General features: G+C 41.0%; 1 non-coding gene across 1 annotated transcript; it reads left to right on the top strand.

The window, feature by feature from the left end:
* Nucleotides 1–20,091: 20,091 nt before the first annotated feature.
* On the top strand, nucleotides 20,092–20,198 carry LOC141636574 (small nucleolar RNA R71). Its single transcript, XR_012541180.1, has one exon. It is a non-coding gene; the product is annotated as a small nucleolar RNA R71 (small nucleolar RNA).
* Nucleotides 20,199–26,939: the final 6,741 nt, after the last annotated feature.

Below are 26,939 nucleotides of genomic sequence, written 5' to 3'. Positions count from 1 at the left end.
ATCCTTTGACCCATGTATTAAGGCCTAGTCAAGAGTACCTTGTGGTGTGATAACTCCTTGGCTACCGTTTATTCCAAGATGACCCTTGAAAGCATGCAACATCATCCATGTTCTACCACATTTTTATCATCAAAGGGAATGGGCACAAAAATTGTTCAAATTTGAGTTCAAGAAATGAAATGAAAAGTGAAAAAAAAAAGTTTGCACAAATTGCATCAAAAGAAAAGAGGAGTGACAAAAATGAAAACTCCTATGCTTCAAAAATAAGCACCCTCACTACAAATGGGGTGACTTTGAAAATGTTCAAAAAGAAATGCAAGAAAAAGTTGAAATTGTCAAGTGTTGAAATGCCAAACATCAAAGAAATGGCAAAGAAATGTTCTCAAAATGTCAAATGCCACAAGAAATTGGGGGGAAAAACAACAACAAAAGCAAACTCCCAAAATGAAACTCAAATACTATTGATCCCTTTTCCATCGTAACCACTTTTATGCATGGTAGAGAGGGGACGACCCTTCTTCTTGTCTAGGCAAGAAGGGGAATTCCGTGATCCTCCAGTGTTTCTAACACCATAGGGAGTCTATTCTTGACGAAAGCATTTAACGATTGAGGACAAAGGTACCCTAGCTTGACACAACTTGGATGTGATTTATTGGTATCCTTCTAGGCTTAGTAGTTTGAAGAAACCATATCTATGAAGGAGTGTATACCCTTGAATTGCTTTCTCTTTAGATATTTTCCGCCACTTAGATGAAGAAAGTGGCTATTCTTTTATAGATGCATCCATTACTTGATTTTGCATGCTTTAATGCTTGGATGTGTCGCCATTTTGGCAAGGCCCACCTTGCCTTGCAAGAAGGCATCCCACCTCATGGTTGTCTTGTTGTGAGTTGAAGGGGCGGAGTGAGACTCGCTAATTGTCTCATATAGGTTATATTAGTAGGTTAGTTTAAATAAGGGTCCTAGTTTTGTCACCTCTTTACTCGGGACGAGCAAAGGTTCGGTTTGCGGATATTTGTTGTGGCTAATATTTGAGCATATTTAGTCCCCGAATTAGCCTCGTTCCTTTGCTTTTTGATGCATAATTGGGTCATTTACTATCTTTAGTCCTTTTTTTTGCATATTCTTTGAGGTTTTGATTCCTTGGTAGGAGAGGAGTGCAAACCTTGCATTTTCATGGCAAAATGGATCTAAATTGGTAGAATCTAATGACCAAGCATCAAAGTGAAGACAAGACTAGAAGGCGTATGTAAATAATGTAGTAGATAGGCAATGATGAAGAAGATCCTTGCATCTACTACAAGATCCTTGAGGATTGTTGGAAGAAGAAAAGAGGAAGAAGCTTGCTGGACTACAATCCGCTCGTCGCAGCCTTGGGACGCTCGTCCAAGCCCTCAACAATCCGACCGTCCCACCAACCTGCCCGCTCGTCCTGCACCACCATAATCCGCTCGTCCCGACCTTTTGGCCGCTCGGATTTCTGCCCAGTACAGCACGTCTCTTCCTTGTTCCTCTTGGGATGCGCATATTTCTAAAAGACTAGCAAAAAGGAGACTAGCATCTTCTTTCGAGAGGCGCATTTCCTCAACTTTTCTTAAGGGTCTTAATCGTCATTTAAGCCCTTAGTAACCATAATTTATGTACCTTATCCTCACTAGAAATACCCCATTGTACTAATTAGATTATCATAAATCCTTAATATTATTTATGTTCTTCGTAATCTCATTTTAATCTTTTAATCAACTTTTAATTAACCATTAATACAAATCTCATTTCCTTAGTTTCTCTATTGTTCATCATTTATTTTGGGTAATTGAAGATTATTTGGGTATTATTGGCAGATTGACAACCTTCCATCAATCATCAAGTACTTCTATTATTATTTGCTTATTATTTTGGAATTATCATTAGGTATAATTATCTTAACCCTTGTTTTAATTATTGTTAATCATTTTCCATTCATTCATCATGTTTTGCTTTGTTAATATGTTTGACAACCTTGTTAGAATGTTAAACTTGATAATGAGTGAGTAGTTTCCTTAGCTAGGGTTAATGAGGAATTAGGGGAAAACAACATGGGGGATGATTCATGCTTAATCTAATATGTTCACATATTTTATTTTCTTGCTTGTTGTGATCTCAACTTATGCACATGTTATGTTTGACGAAATGCGAACCTATGAATCCTTTCATTTTTTACCCATCACTTACCTTTTCAATGCGACTTGTAAGACATAAACCAACTCGAGTCTCATTAGACCATGCAAATAGTTGAGTAGGGAGGATTAAGTCCACTTGTAGGTGTTTTACAATCTAATGTATTCGGCTCCGGGACCCAAACCTTCCTAGGATTATAAGATATAAACCAACTCGATCCAGTCACAACAATAATTGCTTGCTTATAATTTGAGAATATGTTTGTATGATGAATTCCCATGAATCCCCTATGAATCCATGACACCCTAGTGCTTTTAATCAATTGTTTACGTCTCATTTTAATCATCTTGCTTGTTTATTTACATTGTTATTTTGTTTAGTGATCTTCTTATCTCAACCCAAATTGTGACACCCTTAGACACCACTACTTGCAATCGAAAATCCGACATCAATACCCGTCCCTTGGGATCCGACCTTTACTTACCCCTTTACTAATAGTAGAGTGGTTTCTGAAGCTATAAATATTGTTTTGGTCTAGGTGCTCCTAACGACAAGTAACCGAAAATGATAGTGTGACCTAATTGGTACCTATGTCTCTTTTGGTAATAGGTTCAATCTCGGTTGAATATTCTGTGAGTCTTGTCAATCACGGAGGACTAGCTATGTTTCCCCTTTCCCGTCTATGAATGTGTTTTATAGTCACTTATAGTTGTCACATTGGTTTGCTTGAGCCATTCATAGGGGACCGACACCCACTTGGGACCCTGAGTTGGTAGTTCCTTATCTAGAGCCTCTTTGTTTTGAGATGAAACCTGCCGCTTAGATAAAGTAAGTGGCTTCATTTTGACTCACACATCCTATCATGTGATTTTATGCCTAAATGTCCGGATATATCACCATTTTGTAGCAAGACCTTAATTGCCTTGCAATAGGGCCATTTCTCTCATAAGTGTCAAATTCTGAGTTGAAAGGGCTACGGGTGAAGCTAAACCCGATTCGAATTTTATATTAAAGTTTCTTAGTTATTAGTTTATGATGAAGGTCTTAATTTTGTTCACTTACTTACTCGGGGACAAGTAATGTTTAAGTTTGAGGAGGTTTGATATATGCCGAATTTATATTATTTCCCTCGTCTTTACCATGCATTTTAGCCCTAAATATTGCGATTTATCGACACCTTGCTTGCATTTTGTACCTTTATTCCCGTACTATGAGTTTCCGGCTCTAAAGGTATTAGGCCAAAAACGAGGAAAAGGGCAAGCAAAGAACATGTTTGGATGGCTAGCATGGAAGAAGGAGGAAATGAAGCTATGAAGTGCCCTTAGCCGGCTAGCATCTGCCACCCCGTCTCCCAACACACCTCAACATAAAGACTCGAGTGAAGACGGAGAAGACGTGTCCACAGCCGGCTGACCGGTAGCCGGTCCATTAGCTAGGAACACACAGTTATTCATTTTAAAGAATTTGGCAAAAAAAATATTTGTTCTCGGCGCCGGTCACCACCCCGCCGGCCGTATACCCGGCTCCCACCGCAAACTTCTCCAAAGGTTCCAAGTTAATACAATAGTGCATCTAGATCCGGTGAAAGTCCCGGCGGCCGGTTGAGCGGCCAGGAGCACGCCACGATATTTCTTCCCTTCCCCTTAATTAAGACCTAATTTTTGAGAACACTGTAAATACTCCATGTTAAGGTGCTTTAGAGACGTTACCCTAGATAGAGAGAAACCCTAATTTAATATGTAATTCCATTGATAAACAAGAACTAATGTTTTCCTAATTAAACCTTAATTAATCTTCCATTTAGCTTAGATCTACTTTAGTTGGATAGTTTACCTTTGTTATTGGGGTATGAATTGAAGATTGAAGATATTCACCTTCATTATTTATCCAAGTTCCTCGCTTTTTCATCTTTTGTATAATTACTCTTCTTGTTAACTGTTCTACTTTGTTTTTGCATCTAATCTTAGTATTAATCGTCTATTTAGTTTACATCATGTCTCTTGTAGTAAGTCTTATGTTGTGTGATTCATTTGTTGTTTCCACCATCCTAAGTATGTGTGCGTATATTCTCACTAGGGTAGAGGGGGATCTTTTGTAGGATCTTAAGGTTAATTATTTTCTTGGATTAGTGAGGAATCATTGGGTAATTTGTCTAGAACAGTCATGTACAACAAATGTTTGTGGAATTGCTAGAATGAGAATTCTAGACTTTCCCTACTTTGTTGACTTGTTAAGGTGAGAGCCTTGACTTGTGGTAGATCATGAATGATTATTCGGTTTTGGGTAGTTTATGCAAGAGCTTGACTAGCCTTAATCTTAGGACCATCTCACACCGAGAGGTGGAGGTTTTATCTTCGACTTTACCCTTTGATAAATATTAATCTAGGCTTACTTTTGACCCTTGTCTACATTAGTGAACCCGAACACCCAAGTTCTCTCTTAATTTGAGTAAATCGTTAACCTTCCTTTTTAATTAGTTTCAATAGTTATTATAGCTGAGTTTACTAATAAACCAATCAACTTATTAAGGCTAAATTCGAGTCAATTAAATCGTCCTAGAGCCATAGTTACCGTCCTTTGGGTTCGACCCTCACAATACTCGGCGACGTCCTTGTACACTATTGAGGAGCATAAATATAAGACATCAGTGTGCAGTTTTCACTATTGCTTAGTAGCTTGGGTGTTGAACTTCAAGAATAGTAGCGCTTCAGAAACTTCCCACATTTATTGGGCCTACACGGACGCCGTTTTCATCTACAATTTTGTAAGCACAATTTGTGTAGACATCTTGTACCACTTGGAGATGAATTTACCAACCGGCTTGTGAGAGGTGATGATTAGTCTTTGAACTATGAGGACCGGATATCCTACTTGGTAGGAACGAGGGCGCAGCTTTTTGTTTAATGCATGTGACAACCTTACTTGGTAGCATTGGAGTTTCTATTGAGAGCCTCTAGTCTTGTTTCATTGAGAACCTCATCTGTGAGTCCTTCATGAATGGCGATGTGTAAGGACGGGATTTGCAATTCTAATGGCAACAAATCCTCCACTCCATACACCAATGAATATGGGATTGCTTGAGTAGGTGCTTTGTATGTGGTGTGATATTGTAACACCTGCTTCTTACCCGACCAACGTAGTCCGGAGATATCACCATCTCGGTTTCTCGAAACAGTGAATCGGAATATCAATTTAAAAACATTTTACATAAATTACATATTTAGTGAATTATATAGGAATGAATAAATAGTAAGTGTGAATTATACATTATACAACTCGACTACCATCTATGTCATCTATCATTTAGCTATGCAAATCGAATCCAAATGCCCGAAGCTCCTCCTGTCTCCCGTAAGACACACAAACCAAACTTGTACTCAAACTACTCCCCATATGACCGGAAATATCATATGGTTCATCATAGGCCGCCCCAATTAAAGTAGGCGGAAATTACACACAACTAACACACGTCAGTTTCAATAATACAAAAACCGAAGACACGACATATGAATGTGAATATGCAATGCATCAATGAGGTACACAAGTCACCACTCTCCATCCATCACCTCTACCCAATCATCTCACCGGTACCCGGACCACGTCTGGGGTACCAACAAACCAGTGGCGGTACCGCAATATTTGCCACCAAACAGCCGGGCCGCAGCCCGTAAAACAAGTACTCGGAACACGTCCGTAGTACCGAGCCCGGCCGCAAACCAGACCCCTGCCAGGCATCGTGACACCACATGAGCCCCTTCATACTCTATTCATAAACGTGGACGTCCCTCTTAGAGTGGGAAGCTCCAAAAGGCGAACCAAAAGTATGACGGTTTCTCGACCCGTCTTACGTCTCCTCAACAACCATGTATCACCACCACAACTCTACCAACAACCTCCAACATCCACAATAACCATTTGTATGGCATATGCAACAGAAAAACCAATTATGCGACTTCCATGAGATACAATCCTAAAAATGCCATGAAAAAGAATTTCTATAATTATTCCGACTTTTTAACTCGACATGTGTCATTATTAAAATATAATGCAATTCCGACGACAACATAAGACTCACCACAATTTCCAATATCATTATATAATGCAATACTACCTCAACCCTGAAAGATAATGACAACGGACACTTAATTAAGCATTCATATTACCAAAACCGAGTAGGGAAACCCTACCTTCAGCATACTCTTTGAGCTACTCGAAACAAGCTAGATCCCATCTCATAAAACCGTCCCACCCTACATAAATTACATAATTACCATCACAATACATCCTATACTCTTTTATTATATAAAATCCCTTATTATTACCATTTAATAACTCATAATAGGAATTTCAATCACTAATTAACAACTCCCATAAAACCCCCAAAATCTAGGGTTACTACTAGTAAATACGAGGAAAAAGAGTAAATAACAACTTACAATGTAAAGAAATGAGAGAGTGAAACTTTGGTGCAAATCTTCTAAGATAAGAGGAAACCCCAAAGAATAAGGTTTGAGAGTGTTTGAGAGTGTTTGAGAGGGTTAATGGTGGTATATACAGAGTAGAGAGGATTTTTAGGGTTTTAAAATTAAGGAGAAACTGAAATAGGAGATTATATAGCAAGGCCCAAAACACGGAGCCCAACATGCGGAAACAGGGCCTAGGCTCGTACACTCGGTCGATTGCAACAGCCACTCGGCCGAGTGACTCACCACCAGGAGATGGGTTAATGCCCAGAGGGCACTCGATCGAGTAGAGTGCCTCTCGGTCGAGTACGCTACTGTACTTGGCCAAGTGCACGGCTATAGAATAATGGATATTATAGTTTTCCCTCCTTAAAATGAACCTCGCCCTCAATGTTCACACCCGACCTTCACAAACCTCTCACACTCCTCTATATGTCCCAACAACATCCCAAAGGAAGGGTCTCTCCAACACATAACACCAACTCAAGGTACACGGTCTACCTCGCACGCGACTCACACTACCGTAACACTCTACCTATCAAGCTTCACAACACTCGCCGCAACACTCTACTTATCGAGCTTCACTACACCTATCACTAATCCACTAATCCGACACCGACTTCCAAGCATTACGACCATCATCATGCTCAACCTATGATCGTCATTATGCGACCCCGGGTACTAATACTCCAATACTAATGACATTTACCAAGCAAGGGCATCGAACAACATGAAATGTTACATTCTCCCCTCATTCAAATGAACTTCGTCCCCAAAGTTCGCTCACACTCAACACCATTAAAGTCCGCTCCTACTCAACACCCTCAATACTATCACTATTATACACAACTACAACCTTACTTTATAATTCTGTCCCTCCTGATAAGTAATACCATAAGTACCCTAAATAAGTAATACCGCAAGTGCCACCAATACCTCAATAGCACAATCGACAAACGACATATACCACAAAATGCCCACTCCGTACTATATCCTTAGTTAGTTCCGTTCAATAACACCATCATGTCCCGCCGATAACCGGTTATCGCTTTAACATCACACCGCTAACTACTTTCACATGTAGTATTCTTTATGATAACTTTCATACCTCCAACCATACCTCTCGCCATCTAAGGTTTACAGCGAAATCCTTAACATAATCCACTCGGTTAACCCTTCACATTGTCACTCAACCACATTCTCTGCGACTCACGTATTTACCCCGACCATGTAATGCATGACCCAAGATTTTTGCACACAAACGAGATCCTCCAAAGTAATTTTTATCTTTAATAGACTCGCTCATACATTAACATGGCACTTTTTCCCAATACTTTAACCCCTTACTACTCCAACAAAGACTATGGACCAATAGTAGCTTCTATCTCAAAAAAACACATATTCCGCTAACTACTTTTCATTACAACTCTATGAATGATTCATCAAAGTTAAACTAGTAAGCGCTCCAACAACAGTGCCTTACTAACAAATATACATTATGTAAATTCTAACATTTTATCTGTAAGCAGGAAATCACGGAAAGCAAACAATAGCACTGAAAACGCAATTTCAATTCATATAAAAATAATAGAATGAACACAACCATTCCGTTTCCTCCGCCATAACCGGTGACGGTAAACACCGTCACAAACAACCGCACTGTAGTGTAAAACACAACAACCACATCGGCCTCTATCGCACTCTATGTAGACTCATGAACACGGGCTTAACACAACATTATCAATAAATAATAACAATATCATAACTCAGATACGCAATTGATGATTAAATCACCATGTAGTACATGGATACTTCACAGAATAATTAAAAGAGAACTTTACAAACAACATACATACTACCACTCACAAGGGCTGAGTTTTACACTACCATTTCCACGCTTCATAATTACATTCTCCAATTAGATAGTTATTCTATATATAATGTAACACCTCCATCTACTAAGGAGCATTAATAAGACCTTCCCTAGCAGATAAGGGCATTACCATCTCGGTTGTCCGAGGAATAGTAAATTTCATAACGTCAATAAAATAACAATTTAAGTTTATAACAATTTTACTCAACAAAAAGGAAAGCTACAACTCACAACAAATAACTATCAACTACGATGATACTACTCCGTGTCAGAACTCGGTGAAAGACTCGTCCCTCTAACGCACCCAGCTAAGCTTCTACAAATCAACACCTGCTAAGACTGACTGCTCACCATTATGGATCACGACAGACACAAAAGAAGAAAGAAAGACAAACAACACCACACAAGGTCAATAACTGAAGAACAACATACAAACTAAAATACAACATACACACATCCATCTCCAACTCCAATCAACCATCAATCATCTGACTAACCCGAAGGTAAAGTTCTGCCAGAATATCTATCGCAAAAAATATTATACACCGCCAGTGGGGGACCGCGGCCTTTCCCACCTAAGCCCCGCTCATCTCCATCTAGCGAATAACCCATGTCTATTAACGTGCACATCCCCCTTGTGGCAGGAACCACAAGGGGCGAATCAATTTCGTGAAGCCATTCCCGAGATAACTCCACTTAGTTAGGGATACACCACGCACACAAACATAGCATTACTATCAAACAATCAACAATACTATAACCACACATGACAACAGTCAACAGTACTGAGTAGGAAAACCTATCTTTAGCAATCAGCATCAACACCGCATACATCCGTAAGAAGACAAAGCAACCACCATTAACACCTAGACTCGGCATTCTGGCGATAAGACCGCTAGCCGGCTCAAGTCCCCATTCCCAAGGTGTCTCCAAGTGAAAAGGAATCTCAAGGGTTGAAGGTTGGTGAATGAGAGAAGTGTCGTCGATTAGGTTTAGGAAGAAAATGAAAAGAAAAATGATTTGGGGTTTATGACTTCACGTATTATAACTTACCGCTGGAAGCGCCATACTCGATCAAGTATGGTACTTACTCGATCGAGTGGCCTCTACTCGATCAGGTTCCTAGAATACTCGATCGAGTAGCCTACGCTAGATCGAGTTCTCCACGTCTAAAGGTCATCAAGTACTAAGTCCGTTCGTATGAAAGGTTTTCAAGGGTCTACCAAGTGTCTAAGGTCGGTCAACGGCTAGTAAACGAGTCCCTAACGGGGCGGGTATTAGAGTCTTCCTCCCTTTAAAAGAACTCCGTTCCCAAAGTTCCAACACATCCTCTGCCGCAACAAAAGGTGTATGCTAAGTCAAGACAACTAACAAAACGTAACCTGGCGAGAACTGTTATAGTCATACCCAACATTCTACCCACTTCCCGTGCCGACTAATCATCATCATCTACTTCACGAACAGACCATCAAACACAACTCCCTTCCAAGCCATCACCCACATGTTAACAATTGCAAAGGTATACTACCGCGACTATCACTTCTTTTTTACCGAACAAACTTACGCCATAGGACGCCCTACATCAAATACACCATACACATTGGACGCAAACAACTTACTTACTCGACCAACAATTAAGCCATTAAACATCCAATGTATAAATTACTTATCAAATGATTAAATTACTGGAACAACAATTAAATTATACAACAGAAACAACAATTAGATTACCAATGAAGTACTTAAAAGATGACATTTTAGGCATTTTTCACGCGCGACATTACTCTTCCCCTCTTAAAAAGAACTTTGTCCTCGAAGTTCACCTTTAAGATGAAATACATTACTATAAAAGAAAGACCATTACTTATTCTTGACATTACGAGATGGACCAAACATGATGAAAACAACAATTACAAACTAGCCCTTTTGACATTACAACATAATAATGGGTTTATGTTAATATAGAATATGGAGATAACAACACAATAATTAGATTGGACATTTTCAAAAATACCATCGGATATACATTTAGAAAACAAAATCCTGTTGTCCATGAAACATTATGAAAAACATGCTTACTCAACATGACTATCTCAAAATTATTATTAACAAGATACGAATTTGTCAACCGCATAGGACAACAGGTAAACACAAATTAGCAACCATATCAAATTACGACCACCTTTTAACTCTTGGATACCTTTCATACGCAGGTAGAAAACACAAATGAATAATTTACGGTCATAGCACAACACGTCAAGAAAGTATACTACCATAACCTCCATGTGACAAGCAAAACGTGTAAAAACACTAGCAGGGGTACTCGATTGAGTTAGGGTTACTCGATCGATTTCACATCAGGCTACTCGATCGAGTTAAGCATACTCGATCGAGTATGTATAGGTCAGTAGGCTCCCTAAGATGTCAAATGCATGTACTCGATCGAGATGAGGGCACTCGATCGAGTAACTGCAGATTAGAATGCTCCCAAATGCGTTATCAAACAAGGAAAATGTAACAAGGTTCGGGGTTTCATCCTCGGCATTATGTACCTACATAGCAAGTTTAGAAAACCAACATAAAGTGCGGACTTATGGCCAAACACAAACTGAGTAGAAATCCAAGTACCAACAACGAAAGAAAATCCAAATGCGGACCAACAAATGTAACAAGCTAACAAGAAATATCACTCGTGGTCACCACCTCGATCCTCCTCCATCTCCTCATCTCCTCCTGCTCCTGATGTGCCGACTCCTAAACTGTGACACGTCTGTCGTGTACCTGTCAAAAATAAACTAACTCGGCTAACTATATAGCTAGGGAAGTCAGGTCGATCTGCACAGGGAGGCAAGATATCTATAGAAGTCCGTCTATTTGGTCACAAATAGGGGGGGTGGGTTGTTTGAATTTTTATCTAAGCTACGAGTTTTAATGGAAAGGGAAATAAAGGGCGAGAGCAATAACGGCAGGAAATGAGCTTAAACTATCAGATAAAGAGGGACATGTCAGGATTTCGGTTCAATACTATAGTCCAGTGACTCAGCTGTAAATGACTCAGACGAATTAATGTAAGACGGATGTTGAAAGGTCCTTACGGTCCACTTTCTATCCTAAAATACCACTAACTTAACTTTCATTCTCGTCAGGGTAGTCTACTGTTCATAGCAGGCCTATTTAGTCCAATATTTCGATCTAGGATTAATTTTAGCCAGATTAAAGGTTAACTTAGAAGTGTGCACTCAACTAAGTCGAATAAATACAACTAAATTGTTATGGTGACAGAGTCTCGTAATTATTTCGTCTGTTTCATTTACTACATCGTCACAATCCTACCGCAGATCCCCTAATCCCAACATGAGAGGGGTTTAGCTACTCATATCGCTCATTAAACTAACAGCAGATAGATTTCCAGCAATAAACATAATGAAGTAGCAAGTAAAAAGAATAAAGAGAAATTAGGGCAAGGAGTAAAGGTAACGGAACAAGAGATTAAAGCAAACAAAAGATTAATTATTAATAAAGGAAGAGAAAGAATTACAATCGACGTGAATCCGGCGTAAAGAACACAATTTCCAAGCGAAAGCAATCCCGAAATAAAGTTATAGTAGTGAAGAATTACAATCGACGTGAATCCGGCGTAAAGAACACAGTTTTTGCAGAATTAAACATAACACGGGTTGTTTAAAGCCCATAAATAGCGAAACCACTCGATCGAGCAAACACCTCAGCAAATCTACTCGATCGAGTAGAAAGTTACTCGATCGAGTAACTGGCCTTTCTGCAAGATAAGGATCGTGTGGAAAACCACTCGATCGAGTGGTAAAACAGCTCGATCGAGTTCTTTAACTTCAAATCAGCTCAAGTCCGTCACCGAATGCCTCGTAATCCGTGCCATGACGCTTCCAAATACAGTAGCTCACTCTGGAACAATCCCGTCTCCTCTAAATGCATGCAAAAAGGACGAAAAAGAGTACGATTCCACTACTTTCGCGTTCATTTCTACAAAATGGACAAAACGAACCAAATTAGCCAATTCGGGGCAAAATACCATAAAAACAGTATTAAAAAGCATAGAAGTACGTGCTGAAATAGGCTAAAAAGACTATATATTAGGCACGTATCAAATCTCCCCAAACCGAACCTTTACTCGTCCTCGAGTAAACTCAAAACTAAACTAATGGAACGGAAATGATAACTCAGAGCTAGCTTAACTTGTCTACTTGAACCAATTTAATGCAACAAAAACTAACAGTTAAAGCTAAGCAGTCAATACGCAAACGAATTATAAGCTGTTCAGAAATATAGCCAACCTATCGACCTTGCAAGACCAACAAAATCGGACTCTCTCGTGGTCACTCATCTCTCATGAAGCAAAGGTGAATGATATATGTAAAAGAGGTACGAAAAGACAGTCACTCACCTAACTGCGACCTACATAACATGCATGAAACAAAAATGAAAGACAATTCAAGTACTAATGCACACACTCCAACCGATAATGTCCGTCACAGCCGAGAGCTTACAAATAATTTGGGAATAGTGAGGTTCAGGTGAGAAAAGGCAAAACATGTTATGGAAATGTGGAGGTAAAAGCGTCAAGCTAGTTCCTAACAGGACCATAAAGAAACCATCCGAATCTCAACTAACTGAAACACTAAGAACAAGTGTCCCTTCAATTGGTACATAACTCACTAAACTCAAACACAATCTCCTGAAAAAGTATGGGATAAAACGGAGGAGTCAGACGGTCACAAACTTCCCTTTTTTAATACCGTTTGAAAGAACTAACTCAAATAAAACAAACTTCCTTCTTTTTTTTTCTTCTGTTTCACGTAATTCAACTTTTTCTCATTTTTTTTTTCATTTTTTTTTCATTTTTTCTTTTCTTCACGTCTTTCTTTTTTTTCTTTTTTTTTCAATTTTTTTTCTTATTCCTCCTTCCTCAATTCTTACACCAACTCCAAACAAGAAATACGGGCCAAAATGCAACAGAAAATCATACCACAAAAGAATCATACTAACTAGCTTAACTAGGCAGACTTAGTTTAGGATGTAGCTAATGGGTCAAAAGGGCAAGTTTTGGCTAATGTGGAGCTAAATGGGTGAAAAATATAAGGAAAGGGAAATTTGCAAGCACCTCCCTGCATGTGACACCAACCACAAACCCGAATATGTGCATTTGACGAGAAATTGAATGTCATAAATGTGCAAAAATGATGAACATGCTATGCAAGGAGTACTACTCTCAATTCCTAATGAACTGGTCATGAATGTCACTAGTTATGGCTCTAAAGCTCAGAATTTTTCAAGTAGTTTGCCAATTTATCAGGTAAAGTCTAGACAGTCGGCTATATTTGAACAGAAACTCGTAGATTATGCGTATGACAAAGCTAATAACCATCAAAAGAAGTGCAAGGCTCAAGCAAAAAGATAAGTTATAGTGTATTATCATCACGGAAATCTACCGTTCCAAATCAACCTATATGCAAAAATAAACGTGAAATTTTTTTAAATTTTTTTGAAATTTTCTAATTTTTTGGATTTTTGATTTTTAATGAAAACAAACAACGATGCAAGCTGAAAAATAAACGTGAATGCAAAACAAATGCAAATGCATACTCAAAAGGATGCAATACCCTCCCCAAACCAAAACGGACAACGGCCTCGTTGTCCTCCAGCATACACCAGCAGATATATACAGGGGAACGGGAATGTGCAACCAATCAATAAAAACAGTAAATATAAAGGAGACAAAATAAAAGAGCGAGAGAAACATACCAAAATACGAACTTCCCCAAACCAGCCAGAAATCTGGGGAAGTGAGTAGACCAGTAGCTACTCGTCGTCGTCGTCGTCGTCACTGCTGTCGCGGATCTCCTCCACCCTGAACTCCGGGTCTCTCTCATCCTCTCTCCTCCTTAGCTCGAGCTCTCTTCACTGCCACCTCTGGGTCCTCCTCCTCCTCCTCGTCAGCAGACTCTGGGTACCCCTCAGGTGGGAACCGGAAGACGGAAGGGTGTGGCCAACCCTCTGGAATCGGTCTGTGTCACCTCAAGTGGTACTCGTACAGAGGGTGCAAAGCTAAAGCCATGTCTCTCTCCATACGAGCCTGACGCTCTACAATCGCATGCAAGAAACCGTAAACGGCGCCCCCTTGGTCCGGGACCGCGGGCGCCACAAAGGGAGGAGGTGGTACGAAAGTAGCCGGAAATACCGGCTTAGTCTGTGTCTGGTCAGTGGGAGTAGGAGTGGTAGTAGTAGTGGGAGTAGGGGTCGGATCGGGAGTAGCCGTGGAAGGCTGGGTACTCGCTGAAGGTGTAGACCCCTATCCGGTCTCAAGACGCCGCTTTTTATCGGCAGGTGCAGTGGAAGGTGGTCGTGGTCGGAGTGGAAGGTGAAGGTTAGGCAGTGACGGCAAACGGTGGCCCCTAGCAACAGTGGGCGAGGGCTCAAGACGGGGGAGAGTGTCACAAGGTAAGTCAACAGACAAGGAGCCGTCTATCTTCCAAGTCTGGTAGTCTAGGGTTAGCCAATGCTGAGAATGCATGGCCTCCAGACTCAGTAGCCTCTCTCCCTTGAGGTACTGCAAGTTACGCGGTCAGTCGGGGAAATGAGAACGGGCAAGAATGGTGGCTATGCCACCGCAGGAAATGGTTCCCGTCTCCTTGACCCCGGCTCAAGGTGCGGGCGCTCAAGTAGGCAATGTTGAAGGTAAAAGGACCTCCACAGTCAATGTTTAGGTAACTGCCCAGGATGGAGAGCTCGGTGTTGGTCATGTTGTTCGGCTCCTTTCGGCCGAAAATAGTGCTCCCCATCAGTCTAAGGAAAACACGGACAGGGGGAAGGTGGACCTGATGGAGCTTTCGCTCCTGGTAGGTGGTCTGAGCTAAAGTCCGCCACAGTTGGCGGTGGACCTTCCTAGGGGCAACAGTCACGCCCGTAGAGGAAAGGCCCAGTAACCTACTAAACTCCGCTAGGGTCATCGGAAAAGTCCGGTTAAATAACCGGAAGGACACAGAAGAATAATCGGGGTCCATATCGTAAGCCCCCGAGGAGAAGGTAAAGGAGCTGAGAAAATCGAGGCTCAGCTCCAGAAAAGTGTGGCCGCTCATAGTGATGAGCCCAGCCATCCCCGTGCCCCGAAGTAAGTCACAAACTGACTAGTAAATACCGAATCTCTCAAGTGCCGATTTCTCTAGAAATCGGGAAGGTACATGCACACAGCGTACTAAATGATAAAATTTCTTGCGATGTAAAACATTAACGAAATGTACCTGTGGGTAGTCTAGGTGAGGGTCGAGGGAAGTGTCCCCTCGGACCGTGACTGTGCCAGAAGTAGAGGCAGCAGCTGTTGTAGAAGTGCTAGGAACGGAAGTAAAGGTGACTGGAGCTGGTGCAGCTCGGGACTGTCTACAACCCCGGCCTCTGAAACTCAAAGCAGAAGCCCGTGAAGCGACGGTGTGAGGAACTGTGGCTGCTCGAAGGCAACACGGACTATTTGGCGAGTCCGCCACAGGTGTAAAAGTAGAGGCTGGTGCAGAGGTAGTGGCTGATGTGGTCACCACTGAAGAGGGACTAGCAGCAGTGCTAGCTGTGGTGGTGACCGTAGAGAAAGTGGCAGCCTGAACTGAGCTAGCAGCTGAGCTAGCTGGAGCAAAAACTGTCCCTGCAGCTGAAACTAGAAACACTGGGGCTGCAGTAGTCACTAAAGTGGAGACAGTGGCAACAGCAGGGGCCACTGTCTCACTCAAAGACGGGCTAGAGGTGGTACTGGTAGAAGGCAAAGTACTAGACTCCATCCTGTAAGCAAAGGGCAGGGGGTATTATAAGAAAATAATGGCTAACAGGGCTGAAACAACACGAAACAGCATGTGACAGCATAAGAACTTCCCTACCAGTCGAAAATATCCGACCTACAGCACATATTTCCCAACAATTTCCCATCAATTCCTCTAACAAAATCGAAAAGCAACATGTAAATGGCGACGAGGGGTGGCATAACAGTCAACAACAATAGCATATAAGCAATTCTGAGGTGAATTAAGCCATGGAAGCAAGTAAACCCGTCTGTCAGTCAAGAATTTCGACTAAAACAGCCCTAATCGCAAAGATTCGCGCAACATTCGAATGGAAGCATGTTAGGCATGTTAAACATTCTACAAACAGAAACATTATCGCAACAAGGAAGCTAGCTTAGACAAATGACAGCAGCAAAAACCCATCTGATAGTCGAAATTTTCGACTTTCCTGAGTCCAAATCCAAAAATTCATGTAGAATTCGAATTAAGCATGCAACAAAAGCGAGGAAGGGGAATTTGATCATCAAGAAAGATAATTAAGGGCATAAAATGATAAATTAAGTCGAAAAATTCGACTAACCAGAAACTTCAAACCCTAATTTTAACTTTTTACCTCATAAAATTCGAGATAATCGAAATTAAAACGCAAAGAGGTTATAGAGATCACTTAGTTGATGGCAAAGATCCTATAAATGCAATTAATCTTCAAGTAAACAAGCAATAAAGGCGATTTTTGTTCGAAAAAATCGCAAACCCTAACCCGCCTTTAAGACCGTGTAAATGAGCACAAGTAAAGGGGAAATTATGGGGCTTTGACAGATTAGAATGCAAACAAGAGATTGTAGGAGGTGGATTTGTTAATTGGGCAAGAAAATATAGGATTTGGGAATGATTTTGTGTCGCAATTAGGGGAGTATTAGACGAAAATTAGGGGAACACATGAATGAGAATTAGGAAAAAGAGTTTAAGTGAGAAAAACTCCCTGTGTCCTGTTCATTTCACTCGATCGAGTGGTTTTAAACCACTCGATCGAGCACTCTGATGCTTCATCTGCTCGATCGAGTAGAAATCTACTCGATCGAAAAGTCCCACTTATTGCTTTACTCGATCGACTGAAAAAGTGCTCGATCGACCAAATTTTCACTCGATCGAGTACAAAAAGTACTCGATCGAGCCCTTTTCTCGCGTAAGCTTTTGAATTTTGTCAATTTTTCCTTTGGAATGCGTAAAACTTCCCCAAACCCGAATAAAAACACGTGCAAAAATATCCCAAAAACCAAATACGCATAAGAACAGTCTATAGTCTTAAATCTACGCTAAAGACAGTCTATAAACTAATTGTCCTAATTAAAAGCAAGAAAATAAATGCAACGGAAAATTCAAAAATTATCTATTACAAAGTGTTACACGGGGCATTTCCCCGTTCAATTCCCAATGCAATTCAGTAGCCCTTTGAAGGGCTCCGATGGAGGACGTCGTCTCAAAGCAACATTAACTGTCCTCTTCAATTTCCATGAGCATGAATGGTCATTCGTAACAGTGGGAGGGGAATAGTTCTCATCCACATAGGCACGAACTTTCCTCGTCCTTGCTCCTCTATCACCGTCTTTAGCATCTTTACTTCCAAGTTGATTGACAGCAGTTGCACAACACCCTTTGACAGCTCCTTCGTTGCTTTCATCTGTACCTGCAGCAAGGAAAACAGACGAACTATCCTCCTTCTTGCTCTCTGTCTGAGGCGGAGGGATAACAATTGCAGCACAATACTCCAAATTTTCAACTGGAGTGTCAATAATAGGGTCAATAGAAGAGAGAGAATTGCAAGGCTGAGCTTGCATGGGAGCCCTCCGGGACTTAGACTGATTAAAAATCAGCTCTTCGTCCCCTACCTAAAAGGTCAAAGTCTTCCCCCCGACGTTAATAACTGCACGAGCAGTAGACAAAAATGGTCTCCCTAAAATAGTAGGGGTGTGTGCATCATCGGGGATGTCTAAGACAACGAAATCAATGGGAATAAAGAACCTCCCGATCCTTACAGGTACGTCTTCTGCTATACCTAGTGGCCGTGATAAACTACGGTCGGCCATCTGGACTGTCATGTTAGTGCAACTCAGCTTTGTCAAACCAAATCTCTTAGCCAGAGACAACGGTAAGACACTCACGCTAGCGCCCAAATCGCATAGCGCATTATCAATCAAATAGTTACCGATATGACACGGAATTGAAAAACTACCCGGGTCTGACTGCTTAGGAGGTAACTTACTTTGAAACAGGGCTGACCCCACCTCAGTCAAAGCTACGGTCTCACTATCACTAATGGTCCTCATACGACTCAAAATTTCTTTCATAAACATAAGATAAGAGGGTACCTTTGTCAGCAACTCGGTGAATGGCACAGTGACTTCCAAGCTTTTCAGATGTTCAAACAAATTTAGCGAATTGTTGATTGGCCTTTGTATTCAGCAGACGCCTTGGGAAGGGAACTGTAATAGGTATCTCAAGTCCCTTGTTTCTCTCCTCCAATGTATCTTCCGGAGCAAGTTCTGTATCCTTTGGACGCTTCTTACCTCTCGAACGAGGTCTTTCCGGTGATTTATCGCTTAAATGAGAACTAGCAGGCTCTCGAATAAGCTTCCCGTCATCAAAACTACTCGATCGAGCAATATACCCATTCGATCGAGTAGATTCTTCATCAATTCCACTCGATCGAGTAGTTTTTTCACTCGATCGAGCAACTCCATTTTGCTCATCACTCGATCGAGTAGAAAAACTACTCGATCGACCATTGTCAATTCCTTGTTCACTCGATCGAGTGGGAAAACCACTCAATCGACCACTTTCTTTGCCTAATCTGCTCGATCGACCGCCTAAAACCAGTCGATCGAGCACTTTCTTTGCCGAGAGCTCATTTTCTTCGCCAGAACACTGTTCACCATCAGTTACAGCTCTCCTCGGGTCTGATTTCGGCATTTCCGGTCCCTCATATGAACGACCGCTTCTCAGATTGATGAAATTTACCGTCTCCTGTGGATTCTTCTCATTTTGAGTCGGTAATTGACCCTGCTTTCTTGTGGACTGATTAGTGGCTAATTGGGCAACTTGAGTTTCAAGTGCCTTTATGGACGCATCTTTCTGTTGATCACTCAATTGCCACTGCTTCGTGAAGGCTTGCAACATAGACTTATGCTCACCAATTTCACTCACCCCACCGGAAGATGATGCACCATGGTTAGGAGGAGTAAAAGAAGGGGGCTTTTGAAATCCTTGATGATTCTTGTGTGGAGGGACATAAGGCTGCTGCTGGTGCAGAGGAGGTGTAGGATTGAGCACATTCTAACTAGTCCACCTGAGGTTGGGATGGACTGCCCCTTGATTATTATAATAGGAACCTCCTCCTTACCTATACTGCTGAAAAGCAAGGACTTGTTCCTTCTCTACAAGACAGCCAACAGTAGTGTGGCCATCATTACTCCCACATCTCTCACAAGAAACGGTATCTCCTCTAGTAAGAACATGGACCGTCTGAGACTCCCTAGAAGCTTGTAATTCCAACTTCTCGAACCTAGCATTCATGGTCTCCAGCTGAGCCAAAACCTGCTTTTCAACTGCATGAAATTTCCTAATCCCATCCATCGGGTTACCATATTCAGCACTGTGATTCGCCATCTTTTCAATAAGAGACCATCCCTTATCGTCATCTGTATTCTCCTGAAATCTTCCACTAGATGCCGCATCAAGTATGGCTCTCTGGTCGTCATACAGCCCATTATAGAATTGATTAGCCAGAAACCATGGGTCAAAACCATGGTGAGGGATAGACCTCACCAACTTCTTGAATCGTGACCATGCTTTCTAGAAACTTTCATCGGGAGCCTGTCTGAAACTAGTAATCTTGGCCCTCAGCAAATTGGTGAGTTGTGGAGGGAAATATCTCTTGTAAAATACAAGAGCAAGAGACTCCCAATCAGAACCCAGAATTTGTGCGGTCAAGTCGATCGACCCTTTGCTGCCGGCCGAGTGAGCTAAAGAGAAAGAAAATAGAACCTCCTTAATCTTATCTTGAGTTACCCCCTTAGTGGCGGGGATAGTAGAACAGTAATCGGTAAAGGTCTCCATATGCTTCCTCGGATCTTCACCAGCCACACCTCTATAAATGTTTCTCTCCACCAGATTGATATAAAAAAGACGGATATCAAAGGTGTTCCCATCCTCAGTTTGGAGATTGAAACCTTTGGGAATAGAAGAGGCTTTAGGCACTGAATGACTAGAAAGTTTAGGCATCCTTACTGTAGAAATCGGACTATCTTCCTCGAAAAGAGAATGATGTAACTCCGGCTCGAAAGTACTCAAGTCTTTCTTTAGTGATTTCCTTATCAGACGGAGTCTATGCCTGAATAATCTCTCTGGCTTTGAATCAGCTGAAACTAATTCACACCTGTCTGACCTGGGCATAAACAACACTGAAAGAAAATAATAAGAACGGCCTCAAGGAATAGGAATTCCCTGAGACGGATAAAATAAACGGAACGAAAACAAATAGGGCAATTGCCTCCCCGGCAACGGCGCCAAAATTTGACACGTCTGTCGTGTACCTGTCAAAAATAAACTAACTCGGCTAACTATATAGCTAGGGAAGTCAGGTCGATCTCCACAGGGAGGCAAGATATCTGTAGAAGTCCGTCTATTTGGTCACAAATGGGGGGGGTGTTTGATCTTTTATCTAAGCTACGAGTTTTAATGGAAAGAGAAATAAAGGGCGAGAGCAATAAAGGCAGGAAATGAGTTTAAACTATCAGATAAAGAGGGACATGTCAGGATTTCGGTTCACTACGGTAGTCCAGTGACTCAGATGTAAATGACTCAGACGAATTAATGTAAGACGGATGTTGAATGGTCCTTACGGTCCACTTTCTATCCTAAAATACCACTAACTTAACTTTCATTCTCGTCAGGGTAGTCTAATGTTCATAGCAGGCCTATTTAGTCCAATCTTTCAATCTAGGATTAATTTTAGCCAGATTAAAGGTTAACTTAGAAGTGTGCACTTAACTAAGTCGAATAAATACAATTAAATTGCTATGGTGACAGAGTCTCGTAATTATTTCGTCTGTTTCATTTACTACATCGTCACAATCCTACCGCAGATCCCCTAATCCCAACATGACAGGGGTTTAGCTACTCATATCGCTAATTAAACTAACAGCAAATAGATTTCCAGTAGTAAACATAATGAAGTAGCAAGTAAAAAGCATAAAGAGAAATTAGGGCAAGGAGTAAAGATAACGGAACAAGAGATTAAAGCAAACAAAAGATTAATTATTAATAAAGGAAGAGAAAGAATTACAATTGACGTGAATCCGCCGTAAAGAACACAATTTCCAAGCGAAAGCAATCCCGAAATAAAGTTACAGTAGTGAAGAATGAAGTACACAGTAAAAGTTTTGATAGATGCTAAGCAGTAAGTAAATCTGATCCTAATAACCTAACTAATGTAGGTTTAAATAGCAAAATAAATGAGTTTTTGCGGAATTAAACATAACACAGGCTGTTTAAAGCCCATAGATAGCGAAATCACTCGATCGAGTGGATTAAAACCACTCGATCGAGCAAACACCTCAGCAAATCTACTCGATCGAGTAGAAAGTTACTCGATCGAGTAACTGGCCTTTTTGCAAGATAAGGATCGAGTGGAAAACCACTCGATCGACCACCAAAGGACGTAAAAACCACTCGATCGAGTGGTAAAATAGCTGGAACAATCCCGTCTCCTCTAAATGCATGCAAAAAGGACGAAAAAGAGTACTATTCCACTACTTTCGCGTTCATTTCTACAAAATGGACAAAACGAACCAAAGTAGCCAATTCGGGGAAAAATACCATAAAAACAGTATAAAAAAGCATAGAAGTACGTGCTGAAATATGCGAAAAAGACTATATATTAGACACGTATCAATGTGCCTCCTCTGGTAGTAGCTCCCGTGTCGGGGTCTCTTCCTGCTCTCCATGGTGCAAGGCCCCCATAGGGGTAGCTCATAGGATCTCCCTATATAGACGAGTGAATTCCATAGGAATGAAAGACACCGCTATCATTGCCCACGCCTCACCACCACACCGGATCGGCTTGGTTCGTCCCAATACCTTTCACATAGGCCATCTCATGGAGGTTCCAAAGCACCAAGTCCTTAGAAACTCTCTTTGTAAGCTCGCTAACCTGCATCTGAGGGCTCAAGGAAGACGGGTAGTTGGGATACTCGTACTAGGGCGGTCCAGGCTGCACATGCTGGGACTCTCTAACCACCTTTCTAACACTCCTGGGGCCTCTCCCCAACCTGGGTACCTGGTTCTCCGCCCTAGCGTGGTCTCCCTCGACCCGCTCAAGCATCTCCTCTAGAAGGCCGTCTATGATCAGGTAGGTCTACTCGAGAAGGTCACTCTCAGTCAATGGCTCCGTCACTAGAAGATGGTCCGGGTCGGGCACTCTCATCCAACTCCTACCTCTCACCCTCCAAGCTTACCGACCATTACCCAACACTCTCAACCACTTTTGATAGACGAAGTAAGGCCTGTCCAAAGTCGAAACAACCTGAAACCAAAGGTTTGAGGGCCGATGAAGCCTTAAAACTAGTAAACCTCTCAGCTAGGCGAGTGGCGATAGCACCATAACTAAGGTAACAGATCGAAGACTTGGCCATCAAGGCCAACCTGGCACACACTATGGTCGGGGCACTATAAGCAACGCGATCGGTCGGGTGGGGTTCAGGTAAGCAACCAACAACATGACCTTGTGAGAGTTAAGCTTACTCACATCTTTCCTACCATAGAGCAAACAGGTCAAGGCCTGAAGGAAGATTTTCAAGGTTACATACTGAATATCATTGATCAACATGTTACTCGAAGAAGGGACAGATGTACCAGTGAACAAGGGAAGGTAGCCACGGGCTCCTCACTCAGTCGGGACATCTCTATAATATCCCTTCTTGGCCTGTGAAAACCGTAGGTGATCGGCGAACTGGTCAAGGGTCAGATAGAAACTAGTGTTCATCAACCGAAAACCTACCAACTTCTCAGCCACATCATAAGTGTAAGAACTCATGAACTCTAAGGTCAAAAAGGCATAAGAGTGCTTCTTCAAATGGTAAAACCCGTCCAAACCAAATATCTCAAAGATATGTCGGTCATATACTTCTATTTTCAGCTCCTCCAACACACTCGTATCTATGCACCTAGTGGGTCTCATGGTGCGGCTCAACAACTCTACAAAAGCGTCTCTCTGCTTAAAGTTAGCAAAGATTACTGTAGGGTATCCAGAAACTGGTGGAACAACAGGTCCTTCACTACTTTCTCCTACCTTTACCTAAGTGGCGCGTGTCCTCTTACTTTGTCATGTAGCTGTGGTTCTCGGCATCTGTTTCAACATAGTTTAGCCACAGAACGGTTTTATAAATTCAAAGAAGAAATTTTCAAATCCTTAATCCGGACAAAGGCAATGCGTAGGATAATTTCTTGTCAAAGTATTTAAAATTTTGGGACAAAACAAGATTTTGCCAATCCCCTTACTCTTCACAACTCACAAAAGATGTTTTAAAAGTTTCAAAATATAGAGTTTAAACAAGTTATAGAAGTAACCAGACTGAATTTCTACCAAAACAAGCGTCTTAAGTCGGTTATTGTAGTGAAATTGGGGCAAAATTCCAGCTTTATACACCTTTAAGACGGAGTTTTAAGACGAATTTTTTTTTTTGTTAAAATAGATAAAATCGACCACCAAATATGATACTACTAACATCCCTTATCCTTTTTCAACACTTTAAGATGAATTTGATGAACAAAAATCGAAATTTGGGGCAAACCCTAGAAAAATCCGGTTGAACATAGTCACTAATTAGGTTTAATTTTGCAATTCCTAACATCAATAAGAATGATTCAAGGTGATTTCTATCAAAATACATCAATTACAATACAAGATTTGGGTATAAAAACCGAAATTTCAGAAAATCCAACACAAATACATGCTTCAAATTGTTTTTAAAATCAAAGGAAAGAGTAGAAATTTACCTTAAATAAGTTTGCAAACGGATTTGGTGGATGAAATTAGGAAGACACGGAAGGAATCAAGCACAAAATCACCCAAGTTTGTTAAGGAAGAAGGTGTAATTGAGAAATTAGATTTTGAAAGAGAGAATAAAAGAAAATAATGGAAGGAGTGAGGTTTATAAGCCTCGAAAAACTTAAAGAACCCGTGTCACTGTAGCAGCAATACTCGATCGAGTATCTGAGGCAGTCGATCGAGTTGCCCCTACTCGATCGAGTTGAGGTTGCTCGGCCGAGTTTTGACGCTGGCAGAATTAGCATTTATTTTGTTTTCTATCAAACTCGGTCGAGTGACCCACCTACTCGGTCGACTAAGGCTTACTCAGTGGAGTTGTTCCTCGTACTCGGTCGAGTAAGTCAAAATAAACAACAATGATAGATTATGAATTGTTTGATCGTTCCTGCAAAACAACAATTTGTTCGGAATCCAAGGTATACCTCCTCACTAATTATTTATATACTAATACCATCGTTATCATTACTTAACATATAACATAATTAACACGATCAAAACGTTACACTTTTATTTTACTACATTTCAAACTACATATGATTCAATTTTGCTATTACATACTTTAGTTCACATATCTACTCATAACAATACAATATTCTACTCGTACCTATGCATATCAAATTCTACCATACAACATTTTCATACAATTTTATCAGACATTACAAACCTATAAATAAATTATTACTTACATGTCACTACATAACCTTTTGTATACTTGCATTACATTTTACATTTCCCAACTATATACTACCACATAATTATGAGAACAATTATGCATCACACGCATGCCATCCTTCACACACAAGACACCATCTCTAAACATATATAGCGTATGTTACCACACCAGCACACAGAAATTCCCGACTCCATTTCCCATACGAAGTGATTGGCTTAAGCATATTGGGGCCGGGATTTTGGAATAAGAGCGCCTTCCCACCCAAAATCGAGCCATTCAAGGGACTCCAAACACACATACACTAGGTTCATTTTATTAGGCTAACTACATTCATTAGGTTCATTGGTTACTGGTTCCAAAATCGTCGCTCTAATACCACATTGTAACACCCTCATCTACGAAGGAGCCTTAACAAGACCTTCCCTAGCAGATATGGGGCATTACCCTCTCTGTTGCCCAAGGAATAGTAAATATCATAACGACAATAAAAGAACAATTTAAGTTTATTACAAGTATACTCCAATCAATCATCGATCATCTCACTAACCCGAAGGTAAAGTCTTGCCAGCATATCCATCGCAACAGATATTCCACACCGCTATTGGGGGACCACATCCTTTCCCACCTAAGCCTCGCTCATCTCCATCGAGCGAATAACCCATGTCCATTAATGTGCACATCCCTCTTGTGGCGGGAACCACAAGGTGCGATTCAAGGGCGTGAAGCCATTCCTGAGATGACTCCACTCAGCCACGGACGCACCCCGTACACAAACACAGCATTACTATCACACAATTAACAATACTATAACCACACATGACAACCATCAACAGTACTAAGTAAGAAAACCTACCTTTAGCAATCAACATCAACACCGCATAAATCCGTAAGAAGACAAAGCAAACACCATTAACATCTAGACTCGGCATTCCATCGACAAGACCGCTACCCGACTCAAGTATCCATCCCCATGGTGTCTCAAAGTGAAAAGAATTCTTAAGGGTTGAACGTTGGTGAAGGAGATAAGTGTCGTCGATTAGGTTTAGGAAGAAAATGAAAAGAAAACTGATTTCGGGTTTAGGACTACACGATTTATAACTTACCGGTGGAACCGCCACACTCAATCGAGTATGGGACTTACTCGATCGAGTGGCCTCTACTCGATCGAGTCCCAATACTACTCGATCGAGTAGCCTACGCTAGATTGATTTCCCCACGTCTAAAGGTCATCAAGAACTAAGTCCGTTTGTATGATGGGTTCTCAAGGGTTTACCAAGTGTTTAAGGTCGGTCAATGGCTAGTCAACGGGTACCTAGCGGGGCAGGTATTACATATAACACAAGTGATCAAAACACCTCAAAAAACATAATTGGACCTATATGCATTACATATCACATTCTCAATCTCGTAACTACGAAGACCAACTTGGTAGTACTAAATCCACAACTATATATCCCAATTAGTATAACTAAAACCCATCCATATAACCTCACGACAAATAGCAAAATATACCTACAAGAGCTCACCCCAAACTCGTATCAAATTTCATTGAAATCTCAAATTCCCAAATACATAACCAACTCTCAAGGGACAAACCTCATTTCTCTATCTCACAAAATAACACTCCTCGAAAACCGATATCGGTATATGACCACCGTTGATCACATCACGCGTACACAATCACTCTTAGTAGTTTCACTACCAAACTTTACTAGAACATTCCTAAATACCTTCCACCGCTTATTATTTAAAATTGCCCCTACTCTATATAATTCGTCACCTCAACTTCATCATTTCATTCCCAAAATTCCTTATTAGATATCGTATAACAAATCTTAAATGACTTTTAGCTCACAATTCGTTCTAG

The sequence above is a fragment of the Silene latifolia genome, chromosome Y, assembly GCF_048544455.1.
Source record: "Silene latifolia isolate original U9 population chromosome Y, ASM4854445v1, whole genome shotgun sequence".
NCBI classification, from domain to species: Eukaryota; Viridiplantae; Streptophyta; class Magnoliopsida; order Caryophyllales; family Caryophyllaceae; genus Silene; species Silene latifolia.
This window is presented reverse-complemented; position numbering and strand designations above follow the sequence as displayed.